The sequence below is a fragment of the Rhinopithecus roxellana genome, chromosome 11 (assembly GCF_007565055.1).
Source record: "Rhinopithecus roxellana isolate Shanxi Qingling chromosome 11, ASM756505v1, whole genome shotgun sequence".
Classification (NCBI taxonomy): Eukaryota; Metazoa; Chordata; class Mammalia; order Primates; family Cercopithecidae; genus Rhinopithecus; species Rhinopithecus roxellana.
Window position 1 is genome coordinate 10,339,187 of NC_044559.1, and position 27,156 is coordinate 10,366,342.

A 27,156-nucleotide genomic window follows, 5' to 3' on the forward strand; every position below is an offset into this window, starting at 1 on the left:
CTCACAGAATTTAGAAAAGGCATTCTACTCATGGTTCCAGTGTATTACCCTGAAAGGACACAGACTAAAGTCAGTTAAGGGAAGGGCTGTGTCCAGGAGTCATCAGGTATAAGCTTCCACTTGTCCTCTTCCCGTGGAGTCCTGTGGATGGCCCCTATTGCTCGCAGCAACAACATGTGGAAATATGCATGAAGTATTGCCAATGAGAGATGCTCACCCCAGCTTTGGTGTCCAGAATTGTTGCTGGAGCTTGATCATTTACATATAGGTACCGCCCATGTAACCGAGCTTAGCTGCCAGCCCATCCAGTGGTTGAACTGGTGTATGTCCCAAGCCCAATATTCCCTACTTAAATTGCATTACTAGCATTGACTCTATGCATGTCCCAAAGTCCACAAAGAAACAAACACACTTTCATTGCACAAATGATATTCCAAGGGATTTGCAGTTAGTTCCCGGGAGCCAAGGCAAGGGCCATACCTCTTTCTATACAATGTTAATCCTTTACTGCACATTGGAATTCTTTTTCTAACACAAATTCACCATCTTTGATAACATTGGGCTTGAACTTCCTCATCTATAAAATAAGAGAGTTGAACTAGGCCCGTGGTTTCATTAAGAGTGTTGTTTAGGATTGACTGAGGCATTATTTAAGGTAATAAATAAGGTGGAAAGATAAGAGGCTACTCTGAATCTGTCTCAAATAAATAAATTCAAAGCAATGTGTAGTACACTGTTATCTTTTTCCTTAATAGGAAGAAAGTGTTCTGGTAAAGCCAGAGATTCCCTGGAAATACATGGTTTCTAGTGTTCCTTTCAATTCTAGTGTCAGCAGATAGTATGGTTTTAAGAAAATACAAACAATTGTCAGATGATTATTTTAAGGTAATGTTATGAAGATACAAATACTTTTCAGTTTAAAGCTATCCTAGCCACTTCTAGTTTCCTCTAGAGTTGCATAAGAGTGTTTATTATAATAATAATAATGTTCTTTGATTAATGGTAGCTTATTTACCATAAACTTATTTTAGCTGTCTATAGATATTATCTTGAACCCTGTTATGTAAGTGCTATTTTTCCATTTTTCACATGAGTATTTGCTTTTTAAGTACATAAGAATGCTTTGGAGTCAAAGTACACTAATCACATATAAGTACTGAAAGCTTCTGAAAGAAAATTATTACATTATAGTTAATTATTAGAAAATATCAAGGCTGGGCGTGATGGCTCACACCTGTAATCCCAGCACTTTGGCAGGCCTAGGCAGGTGGATCATCTGAGGTCAGGAGTTCAAGACCAGCCTGGCCAGAATGGCAAAACCCCGTCTCTACTAAAAACACAAAAATTAGCCAGGCATAGTGGCAGGCACCTGTAATTCCAGCTACTTGGGAGGCTGAGGCAGGAGAATCACTTGAAATCAGGAAACGGAGGTTGCAGTGAGCCAAGATCGTACCACTGTACTCCAGCCTGGGTGACAGAGTGAGACTCCATGTCCAATAAATAAATAAATAAATAAATAAATAAATAAATAAATAAGAAAAAGAAAAACAAAGAAAATATCAAATGAATTTTAAGTGGATACTTTGGCATAGATTAAAGAATCACAAGTCAGTGGGAAATTTAGGTATTATCTATCTGAACCCCATTCACCTACTTCAGTGTGGGAGTTGGGGCTAGAACCTTTGTCTATTAGCTCTTTAGTTGTTTGAACTTAATTAAGATAACAGAATCCTTCAGACAACAAAGGTATTTTATTTGGAAGTTGAGTGGATTTTAATTGATTTTTCCTAATCAAAATAAAAACCCATGATACAAAAATTAAACCAATGACCATTTCCTTGATCCAAAATGTGAAAGACATCTTGGGTATGCCTAGAGTAGAAGTTAGTTGACTTGGGTGTTAGTTCCAGCTCTGCAGCTCATGAATTTGGTGACTTTGTACCGAATAACCCCTTTGCTCATCAGTTTTTCATGTTTCTAATGAGGGGATTAAGATGAGAATCCTGGTTTGTGCAGTGCTTGAGGTTGACTGCCTTGTCTTTTATGGTCAAGCTAAGTGTTAGACATCTGCAACCACAAAATCCAGGATACATTTTCCACTTATTTTGTGAGAACTCATTTCACTGCATCTTAAACACTTGTCAGTGATTGTTTCACAGAGGGCAGCCGAGGAGATTCAAGGTTTGTTAGAACTCTACTTGTACGGTTCAGTATATTTTATTCAGTTTCCAAGTTTCTTTGCTTAAGTCATAAAAATGTATGTTGCTGTATGAAAGTCTCAGCATTTGTTTTCTAATTCATTTGACCTTTTAAGAACAAGTACACTCCCAGTTTTACCACTTCTATTAAATAACCAGCTACAAAGGGCATGCATTTGCTACTGCTGCCAATGATGATTGAGAAACTATGATATATGAGCTGGTTCCAAGACTATGCAGTGTTACTGTGTATATAATGTAGGCTATGACATTTCATGCCATGTTCACTTTGTGTCAGTCCTATTATGTTCCTTAGCAGGCAAGCTGGAAGCATGGGGGTGAGAACAGGCAATGTCTGTGGGGTAACCTGATCAAGTGGTGGTCCTAGAGAAATATACGTACACTGTGTCATCACAAAATGTGTCATCTCACTGTAATGAGATAATATTCTTTGCAACACTCACCCTGAGCTGTTTGTTCATCTTATTTATAAGCAGTTTTGACTGTACATATGGATCAAATCACTAAATTTGCATCTAGAAAGTATATCACCCATTCCATCCCCTCTGCAATAATACAATTTAAGACAGATGAATGTGAAAAAAAAAAAAAAAAAAGAAAACAAAACAACATCAGGCTTACCTGAGAATGCTTCTTTGAAGCATTTTGAAAACAAAATACTTTTTGTTTGAAAACAAAATACTTACAGTAATCCCCTCCTTTCCCTGGGGGAAATATGTCCCAAGACCCCTAGTGGATGCTTGCAACCATAAATAATACTGAATCCTAAACCCTATATACACTATGTTTTTTTCTACATATACATACCTATGACAAAGTTTAATTAATAAACTGGCTCAGTAAGAGACAACAACAACTAATAATAAAATAGAACAACTATAACAATATATTGTTCACAATTTCATGGATAGAAGACTAATTATTACCATAGAGCTTAGTGACCTTAGCATATGATCTTTTATTCTTTCCTTATTAAGTCAAGAACTTTCACCTTTCAACTTAAAGGAAGTACATTATAGCTTATTTTTTGGCACAGCTGAGCTGCCAGCATCACTACTATTGTACTTTGGGGCCATTATTAAGTAAAATAAGAGTTACTTGACCACAAGTATTGGGATATCTGAACAGTCATTCTGGTAACCAAAAGGGCTAGTAAGTGACAAAGGGCAGGTGGTGTAGACAGCATGAAGTCACTGGACTAATAGTGACTCTACAAAGTAGACAGCGTGTGATTTTGTCACAATACTGAGGATGGTGTGCAACTTATGAATTGTTTATTTCAGGAACTTTCCATTTAATTAATTTCTACTTAATATTTTCAGACAGTAGTTGACCATGGCTAAGTGAAACTACAGTCAGCAAAGCCCAGATAAGGATGGACTGTTGTCGAGTCATTCTGAAAACATTAGCTAATAAACAATAAAATCACGATTCTGTGTGAAAAGCTGAAATTGGAAACCAATATTTTAATTTTCAAGTTATTCCACGTTAGCAGAAGTTCTGTAAGTTCTTCTCACTGTATTATAAAAGCTTAGATTTAAGCTAAAATCACCATGGTAATTAAAATGCATGGTACATTTTGGGTTCATTTTGAATGAGTGAGATTTTCAACTAACCTGAAGCAAAACAAATCAATTAGGAAGCCATCTGGGCAAATTAAATCTCAGGAAATAGAAAATAAACATGTGAACCCTTAACACTGCCACGGCTTCTGATGCTTCTCAGAATGATCTACTGTCAGAGTTAGGTGATCTTTTACATAGATGAGTACTACTCAACCCTGGATGAGTCTTATAATTCACCTGTACAAATTAGAATAAATACTAATGCCTGAACTCCTCCACAGATATTTTGATTTAATTGTTCTGTCATGGGGTCCAGGCACTGATATATTTAAAGTTCTTCAGGTGGTTTTATACATTTCCATTTTCCCCATTATGCAATAAGTAACAAATTACATCTTCCACTTCCCTTAAAAGTGGAAATTATGTTTACCAGTTTATTTACATGTTGTAGAATACATTGATAAAATAGCATGACATATTAATGTCTGTCTATTATCAAAATGTTAACATTCTCAAATATCCTCATGTGCTAATAATGGGTGCATTCTTCTTTGGATTTTTCTCCTTAAGAATCTTATCTCAAAATCTACAAAATCAGAGAGAGGCATAAAAGAATTTTCACCAGTTAGATGCTTTTAGTGCTATGTCATAAAGTGATTAAATTGGCTGGGCGCGGTGGCTCAAGCCTGTAATCCCAGTACTTTGGGAGGCCGAGACGGGCGGATCACGAGGTCAGGAGATCGAGACCATCCTGGCTAACACTGTGAAACCCCCGTCTCTACTAAAAAGTACAAAAAACTAGCCGGGCGAGGTGGCGGGCGCGTGTAGTCCCAGCTACTCGGGAGGCTGAGGCAGGAGAATGGCGTGAACCCTGGAGGCGGAGCTTGCAGTGAGCTGAGATCCAGCCACTGCACTCCAGCCTGGGCGACAAAGCGAGACTCCCTCTCAAAATAAATAAATAAATAAAGTGATTAAATTTTTATAGTAAGATTTGGGGTTTAGGACTTGAGCAGGACCTACTCTAATGAGCAGAAAGTGGGGGTTCAGTTGCCTGATAGTGGATCTAGGGTTGATAAAACATGGCAGGGACTCATTAGGGACAGTAAATAAATTAGTGAATGTTTAAATGAATATTGGGCCTGAGATTTGATCAGAGGGGAAAACTTTAGCTTATGAAAGTTTATATGTAGGATGTTTTTGGTGAGGACAAGGCTGACATAGAGTTATGCCTCCACAGAGGTGTGGGCTGATGGAATTGAAGACTTTTGTTGAGAAGACCCAGGAACTGTGAGATTGACAGTTAGCAGGGACATCCCCTTAATGATGTGTGTCACTTGGAAAGATAGCAGAAATCAAATGGGCTGGAAGGTAAGGGTGGGAGGCAGGTGCTGAAGTCCTTGAGGGACGTGAAGTAGTGTCCCAGGTGGTAGAATAGGGATGTATAGAGAGAGTCATGAGAAACACGGCACGGGCTTTCAAAAGAGACACCATTGAGCCGTGGCCCAAAGAGCCACATTGCAGAGACAGAGAGAGAGAAGGATGCCTAAGTATTATGATGTAGTACATATGAAAACAATCTGTAAACAAAAACACAGAGCATGGGTGTTCTATAGACACTTGCTAAGGAGCTCATATTTGAGCCCATGTGAGCAAAATAAGTTTATTTCTTTATACACTGATACCAATGATTCTTTAAATAAGAATGACAGATAGGAAACTATTTTAATTAGGGAACTTAGACAAATTTAATTTAGAAAACAGTGTACTTTTCCCTGATGTATGGAATGGACAGGGAAAATCCACCTTTAATGTGAACATGGAGTGACATTTCTCATAAACTAGAAGTAGGAGTCTACTGATAAGTTCCAAGCGTGAGGCTGCAAGCCTTGAATGAATCATGTGATGGTGTCCTGGGAAGAAAAAACAAGGAATGTGAGAGAGATATTGTTTGAATGGCCAAGAACAGGGCTGGCTAGATTTCATTCCTCTTTAGAAAAATTAGCTTTCATTTTCAAACAGTGATTTGAGACTGTTCAATTTCTTTCTAAAATTGTTACTGAGCCTATGTTATAAAAATGATACGATGTTTGTTTTACTTATGTTCCTTTTTCTTTGCCCTTTTTTTTTTTTTTTCTGTGTGCATGCTTGCTTGCACATATTCATTTCAGTGGAGAGTAGTCACGAATAATTGGCTAATATCCTAACCCCTAGTGGCTACCTGAAAAATTAATGCACTTAGTTTTCTTTCAAAGAGCAATGATTCTTAGGTCATGCAGACTTTTTTGATGCTGTCCAGAAGTTTGATTGGACCAAGGGACACAGCAGATTTGATCCTCAGGGCATCTCACCTCCCACCACCTACCTCACTCATAAAAGCTGCTGGTTATGTTCAAAAGCATGCTGGATTTGACAAATTTGTCTCTCCCACCCTCACACTTTAGCCAAATCACAGAAACCCTTCTCTGCTCCTAAGCACTAATATGTCAGTGTTGGGCTTACTGTGCATCAGGTAACCTAAATGTGGGGTCATCCCAAAGAAAAAAAACAAAAGAAATATTAAAATAAACTCTATCAACTGTAAAATACAGAAGCTTGCATCTATGAGTCAGGTACTTGGCAGATTTCCTACAAAATACATTGCTGGTGAGACTGGATAGTGAGAAACAGAAATACAGTCTCTACATTTAGTGACAGCAAAGAGAGTGCTGCTATGATTATACAGGAATGGAATGCACACAATAATATCTTAAATTCTCTATCTTAGCTCATCTTAGTCCTTTGATGAGGAGGTGGCAACAAAAAACTGGAATCAAAAGTAAATTAGGGGGCTGGGTATGGTGGCTCAAGCTTGTAAATGCCAGCACTTTGCAAGGCCAAAGCGGGCGGATTGCCTGAGGTCAGGAGTTCGTAACTAGCCTGGCCAACATGGTGAAACTCCATCTCTACTAAAAATACAAAAAATTAGCCAGACATGGTAGCAGGAGTCTGTAATCCCAGCTACGTGGGAGGCTGAGGCAGGAGAACTGCTTGAACCCAGAATCGGAGGTTGCAGTGAACCGAGATCACACCACTGCCCTCCAGCCTGGGCAACAACTCTTTTTTTTTTGAGCCAAAAAATACAAGTAAATTATGGAATGACTGACAAAGGGGAAAGAAAGCTTAACAATGGTTAAGATAATACAAAGAAGTATGTTAGGTGTCGGTGCTCAACTCTTTTGACTCCTTACCTCCCTTTCAAACTTGTGTTGGAGTGAATGCACACCAAGTAAGGCAGGAATATTGACAATGTAGAACCTTAATAATGATATTCATATCAGTTAGAATCCATATCAGTTATTCAAACTGTATGTGAATAGCCTAATTTTGATGAGCGGCCTGTGCCCTTGCCACTTCTTATAGTCACCTCTAGGTCAACTTTCCTGTGTCTGAAGCCTAGACCACATGTCCATTCCTCTGTGCTACAACTGAAAGGAAGAATATGAACGAATGTCCTTGATTTCTTATAATCCCTCTTACTATAGGCTGTTGCTGGTAGTTGATTAAAATGAAGCTTCAGTGGAATGGAAAGGAATAAGATGACAGAAAAATACCACAGAACAATGTTCAAGATTAAATATTTGACACCTATGCTTTTTAAATATCCATGGACTGGGCCAGGCATGGTGGCTCAAGCCTGTAATCCTGGCACTTTGGGAGGCTGAAGCAGGTGATCACCTGAGGTCAGGAGTTCGAGACCAACCTGGCCAATATGGAGAAACCCCGTCTCTACTAAAAAAATATAAAAATTAGCTGGATGTGGCAGCGTGTGCCTGTAATCCCAGCTACTTGGGAGGCTGAGGCAGGAGAATCACTCTATCCTGGGGGGCAGAGGTTGCAGTGAGCTGAGTTTGCGCCACTGCACTCCAGCCTGGGTAATAGAGTGAGACTCTAGAGCAAGACTCTGTCTCAAAAACATTTTTTTATAAGTAAATAAATAAATAAATATTCATGGACTATTCTGAATTGTACAGGGGCTGGTATTTCTCAGGTCACCTCTTTATGCTGCTTGTCCCTTTTTCCTTCCCTTCCAGCTCACTTGCCTCACTTTCCTTCTCGACTTTCCCACACTGAAAATGTCCCTGTTATTTTTCAGCTAAGCAGTTTAAATATTTATTTGTTTTGATACTCCATCTAAACTCTATGGACTTCACTTTTCACATGAACAGCCCAATTTCAAAGGATTTTGTTAATATAACCAGCTGTCACCTCTAGAGATAATTCCCTTAGGAGCAGAAGCAAGTGCAATCACCTGCGGTTTAAAAGAGCAGATTTTGAAGACATCTGCTACATACAGGAAAAGTAACTCATAAACTGTTATTCAACAAATTGCATCCAAATTTAAGCCCTTTTCAATAATTAATAGACTTAGTAGAGCCTCTATCTATCATAATAAAATCCCTAGACATTATAACATTCTCCTCATCTCTGTGATTTACATTAAAATCTTTGAAGCATAACCTATAAAATCTGTGACAAAATCCATTTTAAATCAGGAGAATATATAGATTTTATTCTATGAAGAACAATGAAAAATCTTTACTTAATAGACTTAACCCATGAGACTGAAGGAAAAAATGCATTCTCAACTACATTTGAGAAGACATATTATCTAAGAAATGAGGGGGACGGGGAGTCTAGACATCTGGTCAAAGTTGTACTCGTTGGCAATATCATATCTTGACTTCTTTTGTATTATTAAATGAAAAATGTGAAAGTAAATGAAATAAACACATAATTCAGGAAGTCATAAAAAGGGGAATTAAAATATACTTGTGATAAGATGAAAGTAATTAATACAGGTAAAAACATAAATTTAAAAGACAAATGGAATTTAACTAAGCATATTTAAAATATAATTCTTTAAAATGATAAAATACACACAAAATTTGGCAAGATGGTTAAGGAAAAAATATAACTCATAAACATATAATATTACACAGAAAATGGGTTTTAATCATAGGTGATTGACAATATGATAATATATTTTAATTCCTTGGTAAATGAATGATTTTATTTTATTTTTTTATTATACTTTAAGTTCTAGGGTACATGTGTATAATGTGCAGGTTTGTTACATATGTATACTTGTGCCATGTTGGTGTGCTGCACCCATCAACTTGTCAGCACCCATCAACTCGTCATTTACATCAGGTATAACTCCCAATGCAATCCCTCCCCGCTCCCCCCTCCCCGTGATAGGCCCCGGTGTGTGATGCTCCCCTTCCCGATTCCAAGTGATCTCATTGCTCAGTTCCCACCTACAAGTGAGAACATGCAGTGTTTGGTTTTCTGTTCTTGCAATAGTTTGCTGAGAATGATGGTTTCCAGCTGCATCCATGCCCGTACAAAGGACACAAACTCATCCTTTTTTATGGTTGCATAGTATTCCATGGTGTATATGTGCCACATTTTCTTAATCCAGTCTGTCACTGATGGACATTTGGGTTGATTCCAAGTCTTTGCTATTGTGAATAGTGCCGCAATAAACATACGTGTGCATGTGTCTTTATAGCAGCATGATTTATAATCCTTTGGGTATATACCCAGTAATGGGATGGCTGGGTAATATGGTACTTCTAGTTATAGATCCTTGAGGAATCGCCATACTGTGTTCCATAATGGTTGAACTAGTTTACAATCCCACCAACAGTGTAAAAGTATTCCTATTTCTCCAAATCCTCTCCAGCACCTGTTGTTTCCTGACTTTTTAATGATTGCCATTCTAACTGGTGTGAGATGATATCTCATTGTGGTTTTGATTTGCATTTCTCTGATGGCCAGTGATGATGAGCATTTTCTCATGTGTCTGTTGGCTGTATGAATGTCTTCTTTTGAGAAATGTCTGTTCATATCCTTTGCCCACTTTTTGATGGGGTTGTTTATTTTTTTCTTGTAAATCTGTTTGAGTTCTTTGTAGGTTCTGGATATTAGTCCTTTGTCAGATGAGTAGATTGCAAAAATTTTCTCCCATTCTGTAGGTTGCCTGTTCACTCTGATGGTAGTTTCTTTTGCTGTGCAGAAGTTCTTTAGTTTAATGAGATCCCATTTGTCAATTTTGGCTTTTGCTGCCGCTGCTTTTGGTGTTTTAGACATGAAGTCCTTGCCCATGCCTATGTCCTGAATGGTATTACCTAGGTTTTCTTCTAGCATTTTTATGGTATTAGGTCTAACATTTAAGTCTCTAATCCATCTTGAATTAATTTTTGTATAAGGAATAAGGAAAGGATCCAGTTTCAGCTTTCTACTTATGGCTAGCCAATTTTCCCAGCACCATTTATTAAATAGGGTATCCTTTCTCCATTTCTTGTTTTTCCCAGGTTTATCAAAGATCAGATGGCTGTAGATGTGTGGTATTATTTCTGAGGACTCTGTTCTGTTCCATTGGTCTATATCTCTGTTTTGGTACCAGTACCATGCTGTTTTGGTTACTGTAGCCTTGTAGTATAGTTTGAAGTCAGGTAGCGTGATGCCTCCAGCTTTGTTCTTTTGACTTAGGATTGTCTTGGAAATGCCGTCTCTTTTTTGGTTCCATATGAACCAAAATAGTTTGCTTTAAGGCAGTTTTTTCCAATTCTGTGAAGAAACTCATTGGTAGCTTGATGGGGATGGCATTGAATCTATAAATTACCTTGGGCAGTATGGCCATTTTCATGATATTGATTCTTCCTATCCATGAGCATGGTATGTTCTTCCATTTGTTTGTGTCTTCTTTTATTGCACTGAGCAGTGGTTTGTAGTTCTCCTTGAAGAGGTCCTTTACATCCCTTGTAAGTTGGATTCCTAGGTATTTTATTCTCTTTGAAACAATTGTGAATGGAAGTTCATTCATGATTTGGCTCTTTGTTTGTCTGTTCCTGGTGTATAAGAATGCTTGTGATTTTTGCACATTAATTTTGTTTCCTGAGACTTTGCTGAAGTTGCTTATCAGCTTAAGGAGATTTTGGGCTGAGACAATGGGGTTTGCTAAATATACAATCATGTCATCTGCAAACAGGGACAATTTGACTTCTTCTTTTCCTAACTGAATACCCTTGATTTCTTTCTCTTGCCTGATTGCCCTAGCCAGAACTTCCAACACTATGTTGAATAGGAGTGGTGAGAGAGGGCACCCCTGTCTTGTGCCAGTTTTCAAAGGGAATTTTTCTAGTTTTTGCCCATTCAGTATGATATTAGCAGTGGGTTTGTCATAAATAGCTCTTGTTATTTTGAGGTACGTTCCATCAATACTGATTTTATTGAGCGTTTTTTTTTTTTTTTTTTTTTTTTTTTATTATACTTTAAGTTCTAGGGTACATGTGCATAACGTGCAGGTTTGTTACATATGTATACTTATGCCATGTTGGTGTGCTGCACCCATCAACTCGTCAGCACCCATCAATTCATCATTTATATCATGTATAACTCCCCAATGCAATCCCTCCCTCCTCCCCCCTCCCCCCTCCCCATGATAGACCCCAGTGTGTGATGTTCCCCTTCCCGAGTCCAAGTGATCTCATTGTTCAGTTCCCACCTATGAGTGAGAACATGCGGTGTTTGGTTTTCTCTTCTTGTGATAGTTTGCTAAGAATGATGGTTTCCAGCTGCATCCATGTCCCTACAAAGGACGCAAACTCATCCTTTTTTATGGCTGCATAGTATTCCATGGTGTATATGTGCCACATTTTCTTAATCCAGTCTGTCACAGATGGACATTTGGGTTGATTCCAAGTCTTTGCTATTGTGAATAGTGCCGCAATAAACATACGTGTACATGTGTCTTTGTAGTAGACTAATTTATAATCCTTTGGGTATATACCCAGTAGTGGGATGGCTGGGTCATATGGTACATCTAGTTCTAGATCCTTGAGGAATTGCCATACTCTTTTCCATAATGGTTGAACTAGTTTACAATCCCACCAACAGTGTAAAAGTGTTCCTATTTCTCCACATCCTCTCCAACACCTGTTGTTTCCTGACTTCTTAATGATTGCCATTCTAACTGGTGTGAGATGGTATCTCATTGTGGTTTTGATTTGCATTTCTCTGATGGCCAGTGATGATGAGCATTTTTTCATGTGTCTGTTGGCTGTATGAATATCTTCTTTTGAGAAATGTCTGTTCATATCCTTTCCCCACTTTTTGATGGGGTTGTTTGTTTTTTTCTCGTATATTTGTTTGAGTTCTTTGTAGATTCTGGATATTAGCCCTTTGTCAGATGAGTAGGTTGCAAAAATTTTCTCCCATTCTGTAGGTTGCCTGTTCACTCTGATGGTAGTTTCTTTTGCTGTGCAAAAGCTCTTTAGTTTAATTAGATCCCATTTGTCAATTATGGCTTTTGCTGCCGTTGCTTTTGGTGTTTTAGACATGAAGTCCTTGCCAATGCCTATGTCCTGAATGGTACTACCTAGATTTTCTTCTAGGGTTTTTATGGTATTAGGTCTAACATTTAAGTCTCTAATCCATCTTGAATTAATCTTCGTATAAGGGGTAAGGAAAGGATCCAGTTTCAGCTTTCTACTTATGGCTAGCCAATTTTCCCAGCACCATTTATTAAATAGGGAATCCTTTCCCCATTTCTTGTTTCTCTCAGGTTTGTCAAAGATCAGATGGCTGTAGATGTGCGGTATTATTTCTGAGGACTCTGTTCTGTTCCATTGGTCTATATCTCTGTTCCTATTCAACATAGTGTTGGAAGTTCTGGCTAGGGCAATCAGGCAAGAGAAAGAAATCAAGGGTATCCAGTTAGGAAAAGAAGAAGTCAAATTGTCCCTGTTTGCAGATGACATGATTGTATATTTAGAAAACCCCATCGTCTCAGCCCAAAATCTCCTTAAGCTGATAAGCAACTTCAGCAAAGTCTCAGGATACAAAATTAATGTGCAAAAATCACAAGCATTCTTATACACCAGCAACAGACAAGCAGAGAGCCAAATCAGGAATGAACTTCCATTCACAATTGCTTCAAAGAGAATAAAATACCTAGGAATCCAGCTTACAAGGGATGTAAAGGACCTCTTCAAGGAGAACTACAAACCACTGCTCAGTGAAATCAAAGAGGACACAAACAAATGGAAGAACATACCATGCTCATGGATAGGAAGAATCAATATCGTGAAAATGGCCATACTCCCCAAGGTTATTTATAGATTCAATGCCATCCCCATCAAGCTACCAATGACTTTCTTCACAGAATTGGAAAAAACTGCTTTAAAGTTCATATGGAACCAAAAAAGAGCCCGCATTGCCAAGACAATCCTAAGTCAAAAGGACAAAGCTGGAGGCGTCACGCTACCTGACTTCAAACTATACTACAAGGCTACAGTAACCAAAACAGCATGGTACTGGTACCAAAATTGAGCGTTTTTAGCATGAAGGGCTGTTGAATTTTGTCAAAGGCCTTTTCTGCATCTATTGAGATAATCACGTGGTTTTTGTCTTTGGTTCTGTTTATATGCTGGATTATGTTTATTGATTTGTGTATGTTGAACCAGCCTTGCATCCCAAGGATGAAGCCCACTTGATCATGGTGGCTAAGCTTTTTGATGTGCTGCTGGATCCGGTTTGCCAGTATTTTATTGAGGATTTTTGCATTGATGTTCATCAGGGATATTGGTCTAAAATTCTCTTTTTTTATTGTGTCTCTGCCAGGCTTTGGTATCAGGATGATGTTGGCCTCATAAAATGAGTTAGGGAGGATTCTCTCTTTTTCTATTGAGTGGAATCGTTTCAGAAGGAATGGTACCAGCTCCTCCTTGTACCTCTGGTAGAATTCAGCTGTGAATCCATCTGGTCCTGGAGTTTTTTTGGTGGGTAGGCTATTAATTACTGCCTCAATTTCAGAGCCTCCTATTGGTCTATTCAGGGATTCAGCTTCTTCCTGGTTTAGTCTTGGGAGAGTGTAAGTGTCCAGGAAATTATCCATTTCTTCTAGATTTTCTAGTTGATTTGCGTAGAGGTGTTTATAGTATTCTCTGATGGTAGTTTGTATTTCTGTGGGGTCGGTGGTGATATCCCCTTTATCATTTTTTATTGTGTCTATTTGATTCTTCTCTCTTTTCTTCTTTATTAGTCTTCCTAGCAGTCTATCAATTTTGTAGATCTTTTCAAAAAACCAACTCCTGGATTCATTGATTTTTTGGAGGGGTTTTTGTGTCTCTATCTCCTTCAGTTCTGCTCTGATCTTAGTTATTTCTTGCCTTCTGCTAGCTTTTGAATGTGTTTGCTCTTGCTTCTCTAGTTCTTTTAATTGTGATGTTAGAGTGTCCATTTTAGATCTTTCCAGCTTTCTCTTGTGGGCATTTAGTGCTATAAATTTCCCTCTACACACTGCTTTAAATGTGTCCCAGAGATTCTGGTATGTTGTATCTTTGTTCTCATTGGTTTCAAAGAACTTCTTTATTTCTGCCTTCATTTCGTTATGTACCCAGTAGTCATTCAGGAGCAGGTTATTCAGTTTCCATGTAGTTGAGAGGTTTTGATTGAATTTCTTAGTCCTAAGTTCTAGTTTGATTGCACTGTGGTCTGAGAGACAGTTTGTTATAATTTCTGTTCTTGTACATTTGCTGAGGAGTGCTTTACTTCCAATTAGGTGGTCAATTTTGGAATAAGTGGGATGTGGTGCTGAGAAGAATGTATATTCTGTTGATTTGGGGTGGAGAGCTCTGTAGATATCTATTAGGTCTGCTTGGTGCAGAGATGAGTTCAATTCCTGGATATCCTTGTTAACTTTCTGTCTTGTTGATCTGTCTAATGTTGACAGTGGGGTGTTGAAGTCTCCCATTATTATTGTATGGGAGTCTAAGTCTCTTTCTATGTCTCTAAGGACTTGCTTTATGAATCTGGGTGCTCCTGTATTGGGTGCATATATATTTAGGAGAGTTAGCTCTTCCTGTTGAATTGATCCCTTTCCCATTATGTAATGGCCTTCTCTGTCTTTTTGATCTTTGATGATTTAAAGTCTGTTTTATCAGAGACTAGGATTGCAACCCCTGCTTTTTTTTGTTCTCCATTTGCTTGGTAGATCTTCCTCCATCCCTTTATTTTGAGCCTATGTATGTCTCTGCATGTGAGATGGGTCTCCTGAATACAGCAGACTGATGGGTCTTGACTCTTTATCCAGTTTGCCAGTCTGTGTCTTTTAATTGGAGCATTTAGTCCATTTACATTTAAGGTTAATATTGTTATGTGTGAACTTGATCCTGCCATTATGATATTAACTGGTTATTTTGCTCGTTAGATGATGCAGTTTCTTCCTAGCCTTGATGGTCTTTACATTTTGGCATGTTTTTGCAATGGCTGGTACCGGTTGTTCCTTTCCATGTTTAGTGCTTCCTTCAGGGTCTCTTGTAAGGCAGGCCTGGTGGTGACAAAAATCTCTAAGCATTTGCTTATCTGTAAAGGATTTTGTTTCTCCTTCACTTATGAAACTTAGTTTGGCTGGATATGAAATTCTGGGTTGAAAATTCTTTTCTTTAAGAATGTTGAATATTGGCCCCCACTCTCTTCTGGCTTGTAGAGTTTCTGCCGAGAGATCTGCTGTTAGTCTGATGGTCTTCCCTTTGTGGATAACCCGACCTTTCTTTCTGGCTGCCCTTAAGCTTTTTTTCTTCATTTCAACTTTGGTGAATCTGGCAATTATGTGTCTTGGAGTTGCTCTTCTCGAGGAGTATCTTTGTGGCGTTCTCTGTATTTCCTGAATTTGAATGTTGACCTGCCCTACTAGGTTGGGGAAGTTCTCCTGGATGATATCCTGAAGAGTGTTTTCCAAGTTGGTTCCATTTTCTCCCTCACTTTCAGGCACCCCAATCAGACGCAGATTTGGTCTTTTTACATAATCCCATACTTTTTGCAGGCTTTGTTCATTTCTTTTTCTTCTTTTTTCTTTAGACTTCTCTTCTTGCTTCATTTCATTCATTTGATCCTCAATCGCTGATACTCTTTCTTCCAGTTGATCAAGTCGGTTACTGAAGCTTGTGCATTTGTCACGTATTTCTCGTGTCATGGTTTTCATCTCTGTCATTTCGTTTATGGTCTTCTCTGCATTAATTAGTCTAGCTGTCAATTCTTCCACTCTTTTTTCAAGATTTTTGGTTTATTTGCGCTGGGTACGTAATTCCTTCTATAGCTCTGAGAAGTTTGATGGTCTGAAGCCTTCTTCTCTCATGTCATCAAAGTCATTCTCCGTCCAGCTTTGATCCGTTGCTGGCGATGAGCTGCGTTCCTTTGGAGGGGGAGATGCGCTCTTATTTTTTGAATTTCCAAGTTTTCTGCCCTGCGTTTTCCCCATCTTTGTGGTTTTATCTGCCTCTGGTCGTTGATGATGGTGATGTACTGATGGGGTTTTGGTGTGGGTGTCCTTCCTGTTTGTTAGTTTTCCTTCTAACAGTCAGGACCCTCAGCTGTAGGTCTTTTGGAGATCGCTTGAGGTCCACTCCAGACCCTGTTTGCCTGGGTATCAGCAGCAGAGGCTGCAGAAGATAGAAAACTGCTGAACAGTGAGTGCACCTGTCTGACTCTTGCTTTGGAAGCTTCCTCTCAGGGGTGTACTCTACCGTGTGAGGTGTGGGGTATCAGTGTGCCCCTAGTGGAGGATGTCTCCCAGTTAGGCTACTCAAGGGTCAGGGACCCACTTGAGCAGGCAGTCTGTTCATTCTCAGATCTCAACCTCCGTGTTGGGAGATCCACTGCTCTCTTCAAAGCTGTCAGACAGAGTCGTTTGCATCTGCAGAGGTTTCTGCTGCTTTTTGTTGTTGTTGTTGTTGTTGTTGTTGTTTAGCTGTGCCCTGTCCCCAGAGATGGAGTCTACAGAGACTGGCAGGCCTCCTTGAGCTGCTGTGAGCTCCACCCAGTTTGATCTTCCCAGGGCTTTGTTTACCTACTTAAGCCTCAGCAATGGTGGGCGCCCCTCCCCCAGCCTCTCTGCTGCCTTGCAGTTAGATCGCAGACTGCTGTGGTAGCAATGAGGAAGGCTCCGTGGGCATGGGATCCTCCCGGCCAGGTGTGGGATATAATCTCCTGGTGTGCCCGTTTGCTTAAAGTGCACTATTGGGGTGGGAGTTACCTGATTTTCCAGGTGTTGTGTGTCTCAGTTCCCCTGGCTAGGAAAAGGGATTCCCTTCCCCCTTGTGCTTCCCAGGTGAGTGGATGCCTCGCCCTGCTTCAGCTCTGGCTGGTCGGGCTGCAACAGCTGACCAGCACTGATTGTCCGGCACTCCCTAGTGAGATAAACCCAGTACCTCAGTTGAAAACGCAGAAATCACCTGTCTTCTGTGTCACTCGCTCTGGGAGCTGGAGACTGGAGCTGTTCCTATTCGGCCATCTTGCTCCGCCCCATCTCAAAATGAATGATTTTCTGGGCAGCAATATCAAAATAGATTTTAACAGGTGTTTAAAATCTTAATTATCAAATTATAATGGAAGAAACTGAAATGTCTCTTCAAAAATATTGTCACAAAAATTTGGGCTCCAAGACTTTCAGGGCAAAATCTATGATTTTATCCATAAACAGATCCCAAAGAAACAAGTAATCAATTTCCGTTTATATCAAAAGTATTATATGTTTCTAAACAAGAAGAAATAGATCCTATTTATAAATGCATAGGCACTAATTCAAAATAAAATATAATGAAATAACAAAATCAAAATTATAACATTAATTAAAACAACACATTTTGACAAGTAACATTTGTTTTAATATTTTGAGAATATTTTAATTTCAGAAAATCTCTTTCCAGGTTTTGTTCTGCTCGAAGTGAACCCATCACTAGACACTAAATCACAAGGTCACACTCTTGGATTTCCCTAAGGAGTGGTGTCATTATGCCAGTTTCCCCCACAAACTCCCTGGCTGGCAGATCATATCTCTCCAAGCCTTAGTAAATCTGGTTTAGGGCTCCTTCAATTGTATTTCAACCAATACATATTGGGAGCCACTTACTGCTCTACAGAACTTATTTGTAGGTCCTATGTTCATTATAAGATATACTATTAAAAGGATTTGATAGTTCTTAGCAAATATCTTACTTCATGAAATATCTGAACGGGATCTTAGAGATCATCTAATTAAACATCCTTATTTCATTAAAGAGATATGTGGCTTCAATTTTATTTGCAGGCCAAAAAGAAGAGGAGGTGACAAATTTTGACTCTGATGACTCAATGTTATCACTAAGAGAAATATTTAAATAGAGAGGCGGTTTTGCAAGTGGTGTGGTGGAAGCCTGCTAGCTGTACCTGAATGTCTCTTCTCTCCTTTTTTCAGCAACAAGTAATCCCCAGATTTTGCAGAACACAAGGGTTGCCTAGAATAAAGTCTATATATCTCCATCCTCTCTGTAGCTGAGCATGACCATATAACATGAGTAGAGGTAGAGCAAGCAGCTTCCAAGAATTGTGTTTAAACGGCATACATTTTTTCCCCCTCCTTCTTTCCTCCTTCCAGTTGGCTGGAATGCAGCCATAATAACTGACATTATAGCAGAAATCTTGTACCAAGAGGTAGTGTGAGGAATGCAAGTCATGAAAAGCAGAGGAACCGAAGAGAAGGAAAGTAGATCCCTAACCCAGTGTCTTTCCAATCAGCTGCAGAGCAACTACTTCTTAATGTTGGGTGGATAAAGCTCTTTGTGCCAGGAGTTTGCTGTTCTCATAAGTCAAGGTTTAGGCCTAGTCTAGAAGAAAGCTCAAAGGAGTTTGATTACACAGTGGTCAAGGAGAGAGTCTTGGTCAACTCCAGACATCTTGAATATAAAAATGAAATTAATCCTGAAGTTATTTAACGCTATCTAAGTTTCCTAAGCCCAAATCTTACTAATAGTAATGAATACAAGTTGCTTTCTTTGAAATACATTATACCAAGCATTGAAAATGGAATACACAATAGCAGATGTCAAGCAGAGAGTTGGTATTTGATGCTGAAGCTCAGGAAAGAGATCCAGAGCATGAGAAATTAACAAAGATTATATTGACAAATCTATGAAGCTGAATTTCTCAGCAAAGGTTAAGAATGGTTGTGGAAGAGAAAACAGTCAAGGATAATATCTAGAGTCATGCCTACGTTTGGTTGCATGTCTTGAATTGATTTTTAAAGATTAATATTAGATTTTCTTTGATTCACTTATCTTTTAATTTGTAAGAAGAGCACTAGTTGGTGGATAAAAGATGTAGAGATTGTTTGTAAACACATTTAACAGGGACAAAACTGTATTTTACTTTTTTCTTAAACCAATTCTTCCCACTTAATGAATAGAAAGCACATTTCTCTTCATTTTTAATTTTTTCCCCATTGTTGTCTAACCTGAAGATTTTTAAAAGACTCTTGTTGCTATAAAACATCCTTATTTGTCATGGGTCATTTTATTTTTAAGTGCTTCCAATCATTACATCTATATGAACCACTTGTGCTTATATGAAACGTGATAAATACAAAAAAGATACTAGTTTTTATTGCAATAAAAAAACTTGAAAAATCTTTGTGTCAATCTTCTGCAATATTCAAAAATGAAAAACATTATATATTTATCTCAAATATCATAACATAATCTTTTTATACATAATTGTAGTCAGTGAGTTTATTAATATTCAGATGGATGACTTAAGGTTATCAATAGAGATTTTTAAAACCTTAATATTTTCCTAATTGAAACATGGATCTCCATATTAAATCTTCTCTCAGTCTCTGGGAAGTAATGAAAGTAAGTAGACGTCTTGAGAGGAAACAAATAACCAACAACTCTATAGCAGTAGGGCAAACATCTCCAACATTGTTTACTCTGGATGACTTTTTATTTTTTTTACACTGTCCAAGGCCTCACCTCTGCTTAAGAGAGTTTAAACATGACCAACATCCTGAATGAAAATAGTGGAAACATCAGCCTAGTGATCAAAATTTGGAACTCTTATTTACAACTGTTTCCTCATCTGCCTCATGGGGTCTCAAAAGAGACATAAAAGGAATTAAATCATGTTATTGTAAATTGACAATTTATAGTTGTATCAATTTATGGGGTACAAAGAGATGCCATAATTTATGAATATGATATGAAACAAGTAAATCAAGCTAGATAACATATCCACCCCCTCAAATGCTTACCTTTTTTGTGATAAGAACATTTGGAATTCATTCTCTTAGTAATTCTGAAATGTACATTACTCTGTTATTAACTATATTCACCATACTGTGAACAGGACTAAAAACAAAAAAGAAAAAAAAAAAACATATTCTTCTGGCCTAACTGAAATTTTATATCCTTTCACCGTCATCTTCCCATTTCCCTAACCCCCAGCCTCTGCAACCACCATTCTTGTTTCTGCTTCTGTGTATTTGATTGTTTTAGATTCCACATACAAGTGAGACTATGCAGGCTGGGTGTGGTGGCTCATGCCTGTAATCCCAGCACTTTGGGTGGCTGAGGTGGGTGGATCACCAGAGGTCAGGAGTTTGAGACCAGCCTGGACAACATGGTGAAATCCCGTCTCTACGAAAAATACAAAAATTAGCAGGGCATGGTGGCAGGCATCTGTAGTCCCAGCTACTTGGGAGGCTGAGGCGGGTGAATCGCTTGAACCCAGGAGGCAGAGGTTGCAGTGAGTTGAGATCGTGCCACCGTGCTGCAACCTGGGTGACAGAGCAAAACTCTGTCTCAAAAAAAAAAAAAAAAAAAAAAAAGTGAGACTATGCAATATTTATTTTTCTGTGCGTATTTCACAGCATAACGTTCTATAATTCCATCCACGTCATTGCAAATAACAGAATTTCATTATCTTTTAAGGTTGAATAGTATTCTGTTGTGCATTTTTTTTTGTATATTAATCTATTGATAGACACTTATGTTGATTTCATACCTTAGCTCTTGTGAATAGTGCTGTAATAAATATGGAAGTGCAATCTCTTCCACAAACTGATTTCAAAACTTTTGGGTAAATATCCACAAGTAAATTGCTGGTCACTTAGTAATTCCATTTTTATTTTTTTTATTTTTTGAGGACTCTTTATACTGTTTTCTGCAAGAGCTGTACTAAATTCCATTCCCACCAAAAGTCTTCAAGGGATCCCCTTTCTGCACATTTTCACCAGCACTTATTATCTTTCATCTTTTTTGATAAAAGTCATTCTGACAGGTGTGAGATGATAGTTCATTGTAGTTTTAATTTGCATTTTCCCAGTGATTAGCAATATTGAGCATTTTTTTGTCACATATCTGTTGGCCGTTTGTGTGTCTTCTTTTGAGAAATATCTATTTCCATCCCTTGCTCATTTTTACATTTTTGTCTTCTTGCTATTAAGTTGTTTGAGCTCCTTATATATTTTGGACATTAATCCCTTATAAAAAAGAATGACTCACAAATATTTTTTCAATTCTGTAGGTTGTCTCTGTACACTACTAAATGTTTACTTTGCTGTGCAGCAGCTTTTCCATTTGATGTAATACAATTTGTCTATTTTTGCTTTACTTCCCATACTTTCGTAGTCAAACCCAAAAAATCATTGCCCAAAGCCACGTGGTATAGTTTTTGCCCCTACTTTTTCTTCTAGTAGTTTTAGAGTTTCTGGTCTTATGTTTAAGTTTTTAACTATTTTTGAGGTGCTTTCTGTATCTGCTGTAAAATAAGGGTACAGTTACAATCTTCTTAACGTAGAAATCCAGCTTTGTCAACACTATTTATGATATACCGCATTTATTTATTTATTTAGTTAGTTCTAACAGTTTGTTGGTGGTATCTGTAGGGTTTTCTGTATGTAAGATCATGTCACCAGCAAACAGTGACAATTTTGCTTCTGCCTTTCCCATTTAGATACCACTTATTTCTTTCTCTTGCCTAATTGTTTGGGCAAGGATTCCAATACTATGTTGAATAAAAATGGTGACAGTGGGTATCCTTGTTTTATAAGCAATGTTAGAGGTCTTCAGTTTTTCACCGTTTAGTATACTGTTAGCTGTGGGACTCTCATAAATGGCCTTTACTGTGTTGAGGTACATTTTTTATATGTAATTTGGCAAGAGTTTTTATCTTGAAAGAATGCTAAATTTTATCGAATGCGTTTTCTGCATCAAATAAGATGATCCTTTTGTCTTTTATTCTGTTAATATATCACATTTACTGATCTGGGTATGTTGAATCATTCTTGCATTTCAGGGATAACTCCTCATTTATCCTCATTTCAGGGATAACATTCTTCTTATAATTGCTTTTGCTATGTCCCATAAGGTTTGGTATGTTGTGCTTCCATTTTTATTTGTTTCAAGATATTTTTAAATTTTCATTTTAATTTCTTCATTGACCTATTTGTTGTTCAGGGGCAGTTGTTTGATTTTCATATATCTGTGAATTTTTTCAAATTCCTCTTCTTAATTTCTAATTTCAAACCATTGTGGTTAGAAATGGTACTTGATGTAACTTCAGTCTTCTTAAATTTCTTGAGACTTATTTTGTGTCCTGACATGTGATCTGTCCTGGATAATATTCCATGTGTCATTGGGAAGAATGTGCACTCTCCTGCTGTTGAATGGAACATTCTGTATATGTCTATTAGGTTCATTTGGTCTAAAGTGTTGTTAAAGTACAAGTTTCCTTATTAGCTTTCTATCTGAATGATCTATCCATTGTTGGAAGTGGGGCATTAAGGACCCCTGCTATTATTGCACTGCAGTCTATCTCTTTCTTCAGATACTTTAATGTCTGTTTTACATATTTAGGTGCTCTCATGTTGTGTACATATGTATTTACAATTGTCATAACTTGTTTATGAATAGGCCTTGTTATCACTGTACAACATAGTTATTTGTCTGCTGATATGGTTTGGCTGTGTCTCCACCCAAATCTCATCTTGAATTGTAGCTCCCATAGTTCCCATGTGTCAAATGAAGAACCCATTGGGAGGTAATTGCATTATGGGGGTGGTTATTTCCCACGCTATTCTCATGATAGTGAATAAGTCTCACAAGATCTGATAGTTTTTTAAAGGGGAGCTCCCCAACAAATGCTCTCTTGTCTGCCACCATGAAAGACGTGACTTTGCTCCTCATCTGCCTCCTGCCATGATTGTGAGGCCTCCTCAGCCATGTGGAACTCTGAGTCAATTAAACCTCTCTGCTTTATAAATTACCCCATCTTGAATATGTCTTTATCAGCAGTGTGAAAACAGACTAATACATATATTGTTATAGTCTTTGACTTTAAGTCTATTGTGTTTGACATAAGCATAGCTACCTCTGCTCTATTTTGGTTTCCGTTTTTATGGAATATTTTTCTTCAGTCCCTTCACTTTCAATTTGTGTTTGTCTTTAAAGGTATGGTGAGTATTTTATAGGCAGCATTTGTTTGTTCTTTTTTATTCTTTTTAATTCATTTGGTCACTCTGTGTCTTGTGTCTTTATATAGGAGAATTTAATTCATTTATATTTAAGATGATTATTGATATATAAGAACTTACAATGCCATTTAAAAAATTGTTTTCTGGTTGTTTTGTAGATACTTTGTTTCTTTCTCTCTTGTTGACTTTTTCCTGTGATTTGATAGTTTTCTGTGGTGGTATGTTTTGTATGCTTTTCATTTTTGTTTTGTACTTCTGCTAAAGAATTACGTTTTGAGGTTACCATGAGGCTTACATAGAGCATCTTCCAAACATCCTTTTTCAAGCTGATAACAACTTGACTTTGATGGCATACAACAATTCTATAATTTTAATTTCTCCCTCCCCAACATTTTATTTTTTTGATTTCAGAATTCGCAACATTTTGTAATATGTTTCTCTTGACAATTTGTCTAGAGTTATTATGACTAGTTTTGTTATTTAACTCTGGTACTCAGGAAAAGTTGCCTTACATTATCATTACAGTCCTAAGGTATTCTGAATATGGCTCTGTTTTATTTATATCAGTGATTTTGTGCTTTCCTGTGTCTCCTATTATTGAGGAGTTTTTTGTTTAAAGATCTTCTGTTAGCAATTCCTGTAAGACAAGTCTAGCAGTCCTAATCTCCTTTAACTTTTGTTTGCATGGGAAGTCTTTTATTTCCCTCTCATTTTTGAAGGAGATTTTTGCTGGATTCAGTATTCTTGGTTGGCATTTTTTTGCTTCAGCACTTTGAACATCTCATTCTATTATTTCCTAGTTTATAGGATTTCTGCTGAGAAATCCACTGAGAATCATATTGGCATACTTTTACATATGATGTGTCTCTTATCTCTTGCTACTCTCAGGAGGTTTTCTTTGTCTTTGATTTTTGATCATTTGACTATTACATGCCTTAGTGTGCTTAACATTTTGGTTAAAATTGATTGGAGACCTCTGTACTTCCTGTAGCTGGGTGTTGGCATCTATTCCTAAACTAGGGAAGTTTCCAGCCATAATTTGTTTAAATAATGCTGACCATTTTAAACTTTCTTCTCCTTTTGCAAATCCAATTATGTGAAGTTTTGGTCTCTTGCCAAAGTTCCATAATTCCTGTAAACTGTCTTCATTCTTTGTCATTTTGTTCCTCTCACTAGATAATTTCAAATATTCTGCCTCCCAGCTCACTGATTCTTCTGCTTGATCAAGTCTGCTGTTGAAGCTTTCTATTAAATTTTGCTGTTCAGTTACTGTATTCTTCATCTCTAAAATTTTTATCAGATTCTTTTTTATTCTTTTTAGTTTTTTGGTCAAACATCTCACTTTTTTTAGTCTGTTTTCCAAATTTCATTAAATTTTCTACCTGTAATACTTGTAGTTTCCTGAACTTCTTTATGAGTATTAATCTGATTTTTTTATTAGTGATTATATAGGTCTCCTTTTCCTTCAGGTCCATCAGTGTGACTTTATTAGTTTCTTTTGGTGATGTCATGATTCCCTGATTGTTTGTAATCCTTGTATTCTTGTGTTGTTTTCTATGCATTTGAAATAGTCCCTTCTTTTGGTCTTTACAGTTGCTTTTTGGTTGGGATAGACCTTTCCTATTTAGTTTAGTGGCTGACAACAACCCCCGGCAGGCAGAGCTTGTGCTGTTATTTAGTTGACTGGGCCACTGCTTTTGCTCTGACGTTTGGTGGGGCTACTGGCTAGGCTCCACTCCCCTGTGAGACTGCTGCATGGTTCTACTCTCAGGTGAAGCTGATGGCTGGGTACTGTGATGACTTCTGGCAAGTGTGGCCACAAGATGTATTCCCTGACTGGACAATTCCACAATATGGGATCTGTTCTCTACTAGGGCTGAAGGCTGGTCTCTGAGGGTAAGCAGAGTCACTATTCAAGACAGGAAGGAGAAGAAACTATGCTCCTTAGAAATGCAGAACTGAAGACGGAAATCCATGAATGCAGGAGTCTCCCTGCTGGGCAGGGCTTTTGGGAAGGTTTTTTGACTTGTTGGAGCTGCTGCTTGAGTTCATGGTTCAAGCTGGTCTAGCCACTATGTTTCACTGAGTTGTGGGGAGATAGAAGTCTTCCTGCCTGGTTGGGGCTGTTTGGAGTGCTTTTTGGCTGAGTGAGGCTGCTGCTTGCCTTTCCAGGTCAAGTCAGTCTAGCCCCTTAACTTGTCTGTAGTCTATGGAGGTGGGAGTCTTCCTGCCTGGGCAGAATGGTTGGGTGAGCTTTTTGTCTGACTGAAGTTGTTATTTGGCTTCCTGGATCAAGCCTGTCTAGGCCCTTTGCTTTTCTGAAGTGGGGCCTGGGGAAGACCTAATGAGAGCACCTGGGCTGTGTGGAGAATATGGCTGAAGTTTCAAGGCGAAAAGATCCATGGACTGTGTTTCCTGCAGTATGGTTCTGTTAGCTAATTTCTCTGGTATGGCATCTCCATTGGCCAGAATGAAGAGCAGCCTCCAAGATCTGTGGATTAATTGCTATGAATCCCACATCATTCTTTGTTTCTAACTGATCCTGTGTTATCAAGCTAGTGCTCCCAATATTTCCTGTGGGATGAGACAGGAGTGCACCTCCTGCAGAAGGTACCAGAATGGTGAGGGAGCTGAATGCTCAAGTTCAACTCATTTTCCCCATTGTAAAAACTGTGGGTCCAGGGTAATTCTCTGTGTGGTGCTGTGCCAACTTGGGGCAGGGATGGCATGATAAAAGAGAACATTTCTCTTAGCATTCAATTGTGACTTTTCTCAGTTTTATGATCCAAGGATGTGTTTCAACCTCACTCTAAAGTTTTTGGATATTCAAGATGATATTCTTGTCTGCAAAGAGTTGCTAGTTGGATTTTTGTAAGGTGAGTGAAGTCAGAAAACTCCTATCACACCACCTTGCTGTTGTCAGCCTCTATTTCTTAAAATTATTTTTTTGCATGTGAAGTTTGGAGAAGAGAAACTTCCCATATGATTATAACCACCAATAATTCTATTCAGTTCAGTTCAATTCAGTTCACAGTTTTTGATACTGACAATGTGTTAAACACTATGCTAGACTCTAAGAATCCAGAGTTATGTAAGATAAAACCCCTCTGTCTGAGTAACTAATAAGGAGGAGGACAAATACATGGCTGTACAACACCAAAATTAGTATTGGGTATAGTGCATCACAGTAACAAGAATGGGACAACTAACTCCTCGTATGTTTATAGACGGAAAGTGACTTCAGAAAGAGTACATTGAAGACATGATGCTTGTATTGAGTAATAATATGGATGAATAAATATTATGAGGAAAACAAAGTGGTAAATCGGGAAAATATGTAGATAATCATATGACATTTAGAGAAGTTATAAGTATCAAAGATAGCTTAAAAAGAGACAGTACATGGAAGAAGACAGATAAGAGAGGAGTTTTTTTTTTTTTTTTTTTTTTTTTTGAGACGGAGTCTCACTTTGTCGCCCGGGCTGGAGTGCAGTGGCCGGATCTCAGCTCACTGCAAGCTCCGCCTCCTGGGTTCACGCCATTCTCCTGCCTCAGCCTCCCGAGTAGCTGGGACTGCAGGCGCCCACTAACTCGCTCGGCTAGTTTTTTGTATTTTTTAGTAGAGACGGGGTTTCACAGTGTTAGCCAGGATGGTCTCGATCTCCTGACCTCGTGATCCGCCCGTCTCGGCCTCCCAAAGTGCTGGGATTACAGGCTTGAGCCACCGCGCCCGGCCAAGAGAGGAGTTTTAAAAGGTAGAAAGAGACCAGATTATTTATTCCACAATGAAAAATTTACCCTGACATAAATACAATAGAGAATTTTAAGCAGGAGAGTGTATTAGTCAGGATTTTCAAGAGAAACAGAATCAATAAGATATAGATATAAAATAAATGTATTGTGGGAATTGTCTCATGAGATTATGGAGACCAGGCAGTACCATGATATGCCGTCTACAAGCTGAACAACCAGGGAAGCTGGTGGGTTAATTCAGTTTGAGTCCAACAGCCTGAGAACCAACGTAATTCTCAGTGTGAGGCCA